This window comes from Heterocephalus glaber, unplaced genomic scaffold (genome assembly GCF_053883595.1).
Source record: "Heterocephalus glaber isolate CG9 unplaced genomic scaffold, H.glaber_assembly_v1.0 deba00001689, whole genome shotgun sequence".
NCBI lineage: Eukaryota > Metazoa > Chordata > Mammalia > Rodentia > Bathyergidae > Heterocephalus > Heterocephalus glaber.
The window spans coordinates 12,065,357-12,077,010 of NW_028258414.1; positions in this window are offsets into that span (position 1 = coordinate 12,065,357).

Genomic DNA, 11,654 nt, shown 5'->3' on the forward strand with positions numbered 1-11,654 from the left:
GCAGTCACTGGCAGGAAGCCCCCTTAGCCCACAGTGTTCTGCAATGCCTGGGTAGCCACCCGGCTTGATCACTTGCTATGGCTGCTTCCTTTGGATGCAGCATGCTGAACTAGCTATCTACTGCTGCATCCCAAACCACTCCAAAACTCAGGGGCTTCATATAGTCATTTTATTATTCACAGTTCTAGGGTCAGCATGTGGGTGGCTCAGCAAGGATAGCATAGCTCTGCTCTACACTGTGGAGTTTTGGATGTGGTTTGGACGGCCTCCATGAGGCTGGAGGACCCAAGGTAGCCCCTCTCAGAAGCTGGGGGCTTCTGTTCTCCACATAGCCTCTCTTAAGCAAGACATCCTGACTTGTTTCCATGCACCCAGGTTCTAAGAGAAAATGAAACTACAAGTTCTCTTAGATCTGCTCTCAGAAGTCACGGCTCCATGCTGTCTTGATTCAAACAAGTCAAGAGGCCAGCTCAGACTCAAGGGGCAGAGAAATAGTCTGCTTCTCTGGACAGGAGGAACTGCACAGTCACAGCAAAGTGGGACTGATCGGGGCCACTGGGAGCAGACTCTGAGCTAGAACTTGGTGAGTAGGACGCTTGTTGAGGAGGACCCTTGGACGGCCACATGTGGAAGGGAACACAGAGTAGCAAGGCAGAGGGAGGGATGAGCTGTGGTCAGGTCCAAAGACAGGCTCCACTAACACCAGAAGAATGATGCTAGAATGCCCCTTCAGAGCTATCCCAGTGGGCCAACAGCAGAGGACCTTAGACGCCAGCCATAAAGGATCTAGGTGCCCTGGAAGGGGCCAAAACCTTGGGTAAGACAGCCCCTGAAAGCACTGACCACAGCCCACAGTCCTCCCTGCAGCAGAAAGGGGCTCTGAGGGGCCCTCACAGTGTCTGCCCAACCTTCTTCCACACTTGCCTTGCTTTCCCCCTAAGTTTCCATCTCTCCAAATATGCTATCTACCCCGAAGACAGAGTGAGCTCCTCAGCTTTCCTGGGACACTGGTTCTAGCCAGTCATGCCATCTGCATACTCAGCATCCTCCCCGCCCATCTACCCTCCCCTTCCTCCCTACCCTCATCCTTTTCCTCTTCAATCCCAAGGTTTCCATGCAGCCCCAGCCATTTCTGGAAGTTAGCTGTCCATGAAACTTTTCTCCTTGGACCCCTTCCCTAGTTCCACCATCTCAAAACCAAACCCTTGTTTCTTGCATGGCTTACAGGCCAAGCATGGCCTGCACTGGGGGCACAGATCAGGCTCAGCTACTTGCTCTTCATAGTCCTCCCTGACCCTTGGGAGATCTGGGTGCTCTCTTGTCCCTGGGCAACCACCTAAGCTGTTCCATCTGCTATGTGCTCTGTGGAGTCCCCTCCCAACCTCCTCTCCTCTCCCTCTCATCTGACTGTCACTTGTCAGTTAATCCTTCACCCCAGGCACCTGCCCAAGCCTCTAGGCCCACCAGTGTCCCTGTTATTCCTCCCCAAGCTGGCCCTCTGCACTCACTGGGTAGGTGCTGGAGATGCCTGTCTGTGTCCCACACACTAGAGAGAGAGCTCCCCAGAGTGGGCCCATGTCTCTGCACCCCAGCACTTTGAGCGCAGAGCCATGCAGACTGAGCACATTACAGTGCCACATTCACCCCATTCTCTGGGCTCTACTGCTCTGCTGACAGCTGGAGGGGACAAGAAGAAGTGGGGAAAGGACCCAGCCTGAATCATGATGAGCACTGTCCTGGAGGAAGGACAGCTGCCCTGGAACACAGGTCTGCCCACAGCAGTGCCCGCCCAGGGTGTAGCACGGTAAGGCTCCCATCTGGGTAGAGGAAATGCATAGGCAGCAGAGGAGACAGGGTTGGGATTAACACCCAGAGCTCTACTCCTGCTGGGCATGTCCACCCTGGCCCTCAATGGAGTAAAATGCAGTCTGACTTTCTTCTGCCCCAGAGGAACAGTGACATCCCATAATGCCAAGGCAATTGCCCCTCACTTCGTAGCTCTTCCTAGGAGCCAAAGGGTGCCCACTGCACTTTCCAGGTCAGGAAACTGAGCCCAGAGAGGGTAAGTGGCTCAGCCAAGGACCTCACAACCAGTAAATGGCAATGCAGGATTTGAAGCCTCCCTTGAACATCTGAGACTTCGCAGGAGGCTCAGGGAGGATCAGAGAGAAATGCTCCCACGGCCAATAAAGATGGATCTCAAAGTCTCACCTAGATGAGTCATGCTGCCTTAGACAAACATAGGACTGGAAGGTGACTTGGAGACTATCTTGTCTCACTACCTCCCTCTCTATTCAGTTTTAATTTGTGGGCCCTGGGGGCTGTGGTTTAAGATCCATCTGAGTCTCTGTGTGAACATCTGGTCCATTGCTTTTCAATGCTTCAGCAGCTACATCCACCCTCATCTGCTGCCCACTGCTGCAGAGATGAGCACCCAGATGACAGAGAAGGTCACCCACAGACACAGCTGTTTGCAAAGGTGAGAAACAAGGCCAAGGAGTAGAGAGATGCTTGCCCCAGCATCTGTCCATGGTGGCTCTTAGCAACCCCTTTGGGAAAAAGTCTTTTTCCTGACTAACCCCTGCATGTCCACTCTTGAAGAACTTTGGATGGCCTTACTTGGATGTCCATACTCTTGACTAGGCCCTGTGACCAGGGTGGGTTGATCTTGGATCATGTGACTGACTGGGGCACTTCCTTGCCTCCCTCTGACGGACAGATGGAGTGGGAAAGGAGCAAAGAAAAGAGGAATCTTGGTAAAGAACAATAGCAGAGAATCACAATCATTCCAAGGCTACCACAGAGAAGGGTGCTTGTTAGGGGTGAAGGGCAGAGTGAATGTCCTAAGGAGCATGGATGCCACCCTCTGGTGGCTCAACACTGCCTTCTGGACCTGTGCCTTTCCCTGCAGTGCACTCCCACTGAAGGCAGAGGAGCCCAGTGCCTCTCTGGTCCTTCTGTAGTGCTGAGCAGAGAAGAGCAGGGCTCCAAGGTTTCGAACCACTCTCCCCATCTGGTCCCAAGCCAGGGACTTTGCTCACAAACACAACCAGGTTTGCGTACAAGCAGCCACAGAAGCAAGAGAATCTCAAGACATGTAAAGGAGCTCTCTTCTGCCCAGTAGAGAGTACTGTCCTTGACAATGTAATCTCTCAGAAAACAAAGGAACAAGAACTACTGCTTGCACTGTCCCACTTCTGGTCAACAATAAACCAGCCATTAAAATGACAGAGAAAGGAAAATGAGAATATACAGCCATCAACTTATAGCAGCACAGACAAGGTATGTGTCCATCCCCTCCACACTCCCCTGTTGTCACCTTGAACAATTAAAACACACACTGGGCCCAGGTAGGGCTACTTGGAAAGCTCAGAGTTAATGCTTCTGGAAGCTGTCCAGTGCCACCCAGAGATGGGAATTTAGTGAACAGTACCCAGCTTCCTTTCCCTCCCTGGGTGGCACTGTGGTGTTTTGGGCAGGGTCTCCAGGGCCACCCAGTGGCTTCAGTTTTTATTGCCCACAACAGTAACTTGCAGAACACATACATTACAATCTTCTTTTCCTTCTTACTTCACTCCACCCTACTACTGTCATTTTCTGAGATCACTGTCCAAACAAAACCATTTGTACTCAAATGCTCTCAAGGATCAACCATGACAATGTGATAACTAAGAAAGTAAATTCTAGAAACTGGAGACATAGTGATGGAGTGGATAATCCTCCAGGCTTTGGAGTCAGACAGTCTGTGTTTGAATCCGCCTTACTAATATGTAAATATTTAGCACTAAAACAATTGTTATTTATAGACATTGGAAAGTAGCTTTCAAGAGAGGCAGAGCTAGGAACTCTAGGAAAGGAAGATGGCGCCAGAAGGATGGAAGACTTCTTAAAATTCTGAGAATATACAAATAATTCATTCTGCAGAGCCAACTACAGAAAGACAGGGTCTTCCCCAGACACTCTCTAGGAGGCCAGGTGTTTAAAAGGACAGAGAGCAGAAGGTGAAGCCCTAAGCGAGATAAAGAACAAAGGCTCCCACCCCAGTTTGTAAGATGAGCATGGGTGAAGCCAAATCCAGAACACGCTGCAGCTTGCAAATAATATCACCATGACAATAGAAAGGGCTCTGTTCAAGAATGCTCCAGACAAAACCAAGAATGAAGGGGGGCAAGCCAGTGCTTAGGGCAGAGTGTGCTGCTCATGGGTGACTACAGAAAGCCAAACTGCATAACTCTCATTTTGCTCCCATTTTTCCCATGAAGGTGAATGATTTAAAACACAAAAGGTGAAGACAGACAGTTATGATGAAATCAACACTTGACTACAATCCTGGCTTAGCAGGGTTACTAGACAGAAACGCCGGTGAGCTGGCAAGGCTGGGCTCCGTCTGGCCAAGCTGTGAGCATTCAGTCTTCATCGCAGTGGGCAAGTTGTGACTAGGAGTGGGCTGCAGGGCCTGTTCTTGGTCACAGCTGGCTTTCCAAGAAACTAAATGAAGATCCTAAGCACAAAGAAGTCCCTAAATCAGCAGCACTCACTAAAGGACAATTGTGCACACACACAGCCCTACCCTCGCCAAGGGACTCTTGGCAATGTCTGGAGGCCAATTTTGGTGACCACCACAGAGGTGTGCATGTTGGGGGATGCTGTTGACATTCGATGTGCAGATGCCTGGGAAGCTGCAGAACTTCCAGCAATGCTCAGGGCAGGAATCATCCCTAACAATGAATTATTTGGCACATAGTGCCAGAGCCAAGATCGAGAAGCCCCAGCCTAAAGAGATAATTGTCAAATAAATGAATGAGACATTTAGCAACCGGTTTGTGCCCTGGGAATGCACGCATGAATGAGACAATCTCTTCCTCAAAAACCCATACTGTAGTACAAGAAAAATGATTGGGAGTTTGGCCAGGATGCCAAGTGGAGACGAAGGGAGGATGGTGGCATTCAATGTGCCAGGCATGGTAGGGACACCAAAACAACCCAGTATGCCCGGAGCACAGGTTCTTCAGATGGAGCGAGTGGAGACAGGCCTGGAGAGGTGCTGGATGCCCCAGTAAGACACTTGGCTTCCTGCCAGAGACAGAGTTCAAGAAAGTTGCTAAAAATGGTAATGTAGATAGATCTATTTCTTAATAAGAATATACTTAATATCACTGGTTTTAAAAAATTCTTCCCTTTAGCAAAGAATTAGTATAATATTCATCTACCCATGAGTCCACCATGATGAGCTTACACACAAAACCATGGAACATAGTGGAACCCAAAGGCCACACCAAAACTCTGCCCTGTGCGCACTCATCAGCCCTCCTTTGCCTTGCACATGTGCCACCCTTCTTAAATGTACATTTCAATAGTTTTTAGCAAATTCACAGAGTTGTGCAACCATCACCATAATCCAGTTTTAGAATATTTCTGTCACCCCAAAGAGCCCCCATGTGCATTGCTACTGGATCACCTCCAGCCCTAGGCAACCACAAATCCGCTTTTTGTCTCTATGCATTTTCCATTTCTAGACATTTCCAATAAACGGGATCATACAATACATGGTCTTTTGCCTCCAGCTTCTTTTGCTTAGAATAATGTTTTTGAGGTTCATCATGTGATAGCATGAATCAGTAGTTTGTTCCTTTTTATTACTGAAGTATATCTCAGTCAGATGTCCATTTAAAAGACTGTGCTGGTTGTAGAATGAAAGATGGGTAGAAGGAGGGAGAAAGAGGAAACCACAAGACCAGTTAGGAGAATGGTTGCCATTTAGGCTGGAGATAAGGAGGCCTGAGCCAGAAGAGTGGCTGTGGGCAGAAGAGAGAGGGAAGGGATGCAGGCCACGGGGCCTGGAGCAATTAGCTGATGAGAAGTCAGTCACAAGAGGTTTACTCACAGGACAGGCTCTGCATGGGCCAGGTGAGGAGCCTTAAGAGGTCTGGATTCTCTCAGGGCTGAGACAGATGGAAGCTGTCTCAGGCAGCTCATGGGGCAGGCTCATATGTGGCTGCAAGAATAGTGTCCAAAGGAGTCAGAACAGCTGGTGACACTCCTGGTGGCCTGTGAGAGGCCATCTCCTTGGACCATTAGAGTGACAATACTGAGAACATATTTATCAACTGTGTAGGTAAGGGACAACAAATTCAGGGCAATATTTTTTTAATCTCAGGAGGCTCCGAAGAGAGGCCATGACAGAATTTGGGCAGCTGCATGGCGGAGAGACCTCACAGCCAGCAATGTTTCTGGTTTCTTGTCTGGCTTCCCAGGGTGCCATAAGCTTTGTGAGAATAAGGACAGTGTCTACAGGGACACAAGGAGGCTCATCTGAAAATGACCCCTCCATCTTGCTCTTGGTTATCAGGGCCACCTCTCTGAGATTCCTATGGGACTGAGGGCTCCAAGAAGGGCTGTGTCTTCCCTACGGTCCCCACATACAAAGCAACTGCTCTCCTGACTACAGATGGTCTCTCCATCAGACAAGCCCAGCAGATTGTCCAGCCCCACCCCACCTCTCTGTGGGATGTTGAAAAGATAGGGACTCCAGATTTCTTTGTGCTGACTGTATTAGCTCATCTTGTGTTGTCACAGCAAAATGCCTAAGGCAGGATAACTTACAACGTAAACATGTTTATTTGGCTCTTTGTTCCAGGGGCTTAAATAGCATGGTGTTCATGACCAGGTGAAGGCCCCTGCCTATATCACAACATGGCAGAGAAACAGAAAGGGAACTGGCCATATGCAAAAGAAGTCACATGGCAAGCCAGAAGCCAGAGAAACTGGGGGGCCAGGTCCACTCTTTTTATAGCAGCCCACTTTAGTGGAGCCAACAAGTATCCCATGAGAACTGCATTAATCTCTTTCAAGGGCAATGCCTCCACTGACCTAATTACATCTCACCAGCGCCACCTCTTAAAGGATCCATCACCTCTCAACACTGCACCCTGAGGACTAAGTTCTCAGCCTGTGAACCTTGGGGGAAACACATCATATCCGAACCATAGCACTGACCTTTACTTGTAGTTCCTCTAATAAAGCTTGTTCCTTATGCCTTACCATGTGCTGGGCAGACATTTACCCTAAGCTCTGTGCACAGTGACTAACAGACTCCTTTTGATGTCCACCTATGCCTGCAGAGTCCCAGTCCGTGGTCAGTGTTTGGGCCACAGAATACCCACACCACATGGATAAGGGGTACCTTTCCAAGTATTAATCAGGGACCTATCACTGTGCTCTGTGTACTGGGCCCTGTTTCTTGGAAACTGGAAATTCTGATAACATTAGTGCATCTTCTAATTATATATGAAGCATATGCTGTCTGAGGCAGATTTGGAAAATATAAGCAATATTAATTTTTTATTAATTTCTCTCTCTTTCCCAATATAGAATATATGTTCAGAATGTTCATTCATACATTCATATAGATACATAAACACACTTAGGATTTTTACTGCATAGCTGGGATCGACAGTATGATCTTCAGTTTCAAATGAAAAACATCTGTCTGTCATTAGGAGCCTCTAAAGATACCCTTTGTAATCAACATGGAATATCCCCTCTCTTGCCCCTGTAGGTTGTTTCTGGATCAGAGTACCAGCTTTGGTGACATCCAAGTCTGCACTCAGAATTTGGGCTGCATTTCCTACAGGGGCTCGTGAATCCTTCCTAGATATCTGATTCTGCTTCCCTGTTTAGCCAAGTCTACTCTCAGCAGCTGCAGACGGTCCTCTTGGTCACCTTGCTCCTGGGTCTCTGTGTCCCCTCCTCTCTCCTGCTCCTTCCTCTAAGGCCTGTTCGGCCTGGCTTCCTGTTTGTTCACATCAGCTAGTTTCTAGGACTTATCTTCCTAGTCCTGCAGAGGCTACCACGGCTCTCTCCTGCCACCTCCTGTCCATTCGCAACATCTCTGACACTGGCTTAACTCTTACAGTGCTGGGACAAATTCAGAAACGACCAACCTAAATCAGCATGAAGACTTTAAGGGGTTTTGTTGTAAAGTTCCATGTGTTTTGTTCTCAGCTCTCTGCACCTGGACTCTATGATAGACTTGACTTGCATCTAAAAATTGACCTAGAGGCTCTAGCTGGTAATAATCTCAATAAGAATCAATAATGGAGGCTTGCCGGGGATCTAGCTCAATGGTTCCGCCACCTGCCTCGCAAGTAGAAGGACTCAAGTTCGATCCCTGGTACCAAAAAAAAAAAAAAGAATCAGTAATGGAATGCAGTTGTCCAAAGAAAAGTAGCTGATGATGTTTCCAGCCACTTCTGCCTACCGTTTTCAGTGGGAGTGGAAAATCACAGGAAGACATGGCTGGGAATTTAGCTCAGTGGGACTGCACCTGCCTCTCAAGCCCAAGGTCCTGAATCCAATCCCACCCACCCTCAAAATAAAACCAAGTCACTGGAAGAGACATTTCAGGTCGATTGAGGAAAGGGCTACATAAAAGGAGTTAGTATCAGGGCTGGGGATTTAGCTCAGTGGTTTCGCCACTTGCTGCGCAAGTGCAAGGACCCGAGTTCGATCCCTGGTATCAAAAAAAAAAAAAAAAAAAGGAATTAGTCTCCAATGAAACAGACTGGCAGGGAACTGCCCACCTAAGGTAATGTCCAAGAAAAGATGGCCTCCATTATACCTCCAAGGTTTGTTGTGTCTTTGTTTCTTGAGGCAAGGTCTTGCTATGTTACCCAGGATGGGCTTGAACTTGCGATCCTCCTGTCTCAGCCTCCAAAGTGCTAGAATTATAGGCATGCACTATTATGCTCAGTTTACCTCCAAGATTTTATTGCCCCCCACATAAATATATTGCCTACACTTCTTAAAAGGTGATTATAGATTATATTATTTCTGTGGGAAATACAAGGTTTGGTATACTGAGGGCATTGATTATACAGCCCTTTCCTTGGCACCACTTGGGGAGCAGAGGCCTTGAAAGGCCACAGGGAAGTATGAAGTATCTCCCTGAGGTAGGTCCTCAGCAGGCCCCAGAAGCAAGCTTTTCTCCACTGCTGGTTCCTGACAGAGCGAGGCCGCACCTGGTCTCATTTACCAGGACAGTGACCAGTGGGACACAGGAAGCCTCCATGCTTCCTGAGCCCTGGGCAGGCAGAAGGCAAAGATACCAGACTCAGCCTCTCATCACTCCCAAGATGCTTTACCCAGGCCCTTCCCTTTCTACACCCAAATAAGCCACAGCAACTCTGACAGACACTTGCCTATCACTCACTGAATGCACACTTCCTTCCTGTAGCCTAGTGTAGTCTGAGGGTGGCACATGGGTCACCTAGGAGAAAAGCTTCACCCCCCTGGAAGAGGAATAGGGACAGCATGTCCTAAAGGACTAAGGCAGAGGACACAAGACGAGATGTGTCTGTTGGCCCACAGTGAGCAAAGGCAAAGGTGTGGGAGGCAGAGGGGCTTGGGACAGGAGCATAGGAAAGAAAGCACTCAGTATGGCCAGAAGCCTGGTCCGATTGGGCTGAACATGGTAAACCATGAAGCTGGAGAGGCAGACAGAGTTCAAAATAAAAATAAGGAACTTGGCTTTCAATCTGAAAGCCACAGGGAACCTCTGACAGGATATAGAGAAGAAAATGACGGAAGCAGATTTTTATTTACAAAAGACAGTTGGGCAATATTCCTCTGTCCAGTGCAGAATGGATAGATGCAGAGTGGCAACTAGGGGAGTAGCACAGACATTTATAGGTGAAAAATGTCCGTTGCCTTCATTAAAGCAGTGCAGATTAAGAGGAGAAGAGAAGAAAGTTCCTACTGAGAAATTTACCAGGTGGTCATAGGAGGTCCAAGGAGCAGGATGGGTTCTAGACAAACCCATGTTTTCAGACCTAGAAAGCTTCATAGCTGGTTAAACTATTCCCCTAGACGGGGCAGCCATGATTTCAGCTATTCTGTCTTGTTGCCCTTGCTTATGGGAACCATATGTCTTGATTTGGATTGGAAATGAGTAACATGCTATAAATATATTTCTCATAGTTTTCGATGCCCAGTATCTCAGCCACTTCTTAGGTTTGAAATTTCCTACACCGTAATTCCAAATAGGAAGCAAAGCCAATCCACCTCTATAGAAGCCAAAAATGCTAAATTCTTACTTTTCCCAGCTCCTTTTCAGTTAGGGTATAGCTGGGCACCCTGGATTCTCTTCCACTGGCCTCAAACAAGGACCTGGTGGTACAAAAAAGTAAGGGCCTGAGGATCTCTGGCTGGGCTGGTGGCTTTAGGGTCAAAGAGTTTCTGGGGCTCAGGGCAGCAACATCAGTCACTGTGTCCCCTACGTCCAGTAGCAGTGGCACAGACAGTGGCTACACCTTCTCACTGTACCAGACCTGTGGCATCTCTCAAGCAACCTCAGAGCCCTTCTGACAAATCTGTAAGCTACTGCATATACAATCTTCCAAAAAATGTTTTTTCTCTCTAAATGAGCCAAAATTGGTTTCTTTTGCTTGCACTCAAGAACTCTGACTGTTAAACGCTGAAGGCAGGGGAAGCTGGAGGCAACAGATCCTTAGGGAAATGGGAGAATTTTGGCAGGGTTTGTAGAGGTCAAGGCTATGAAACTCGTAATAAGGGGTAGGATTCTGGCACTCCTCACACGGAGGAGAACCCGCAAATTAAAGTACCTCCTCCTTAGTGTTCTATAGTAGGCTGAATTATGCCCCTGAAGAGCTCACACCTGAAGCCCTCAGATTGTGACTAGGATGAGTTACCAAGCCCATAAATATATTACCTTACAAAGTGCATGGGACTTTGCAGATGTAATAAAATTTGCTAATCAGCCAACCTTAAATTAAAGAGATTATCCTGAATTATTCAGGTGAGCCAAACCAATCACACAAGTTCTTAAGAGCAAAAGCATAAGGAGTTGAAGAGGCTGCTGGCTTGAACGTGGAGAGGCCATGTCAGGGAGTGGGACCTCAGGAATTCTTCCTCCATAAGGAAGTGAATTCTGGCAGCCAGAATGAATTGTAGAATGGATCCTTTTCCCCAAACACTCTACAAAGGAACACAGTGCTCTGCCTCCTTGATTTAGACTTTGCAAGACCCTGAGCTGTGATTTCAGTCACATCATACATTCTCCTCCACTGCAGAACTGTGAGGTGATGAACGGGGGCTGTGTCGAGCCACTATGTCTGTGGTCACTGTGACACAGAAAGAACACTAACATAGAAATGGAGGAGGCCAACGTCAGAGAAAAGATGAAAAATCTGACAAACTGGGGACTCTGGGGTGGAAGCTTCCTTCGAAGGGTGATGACCAGCTGGAAGAAGGAATCAAAAGCTCCGACCACTAACTGCTTGACAGATTTGCTCTGGGCTTATCAGATCTGCCAGCCCCTCTGCCTGTGGACTCACCCCATACACAGCCTGGGTATCAAAGACAACGGTGTTTCTGAGGAATCCATTTTTCTTTTTTTTTTACTATTATTGATGACAATTTATTTAAAAGTCATGAAAAGCCAGCAATAGGCTGGACAAATACTTGATTGCACCCATGTTTCATGGGAGTGGACAGCAGCACTGAGTTACACATTGAGAGCAACATTTCCTTTTCCGCCTTTTTGGAAAAATGATTGTTAGATAAGGCAAAGGATGGGCAGCTACTGAATGGTGATATGAACCATGCAAGAACAAACAATAGGGAACAGATGTGCA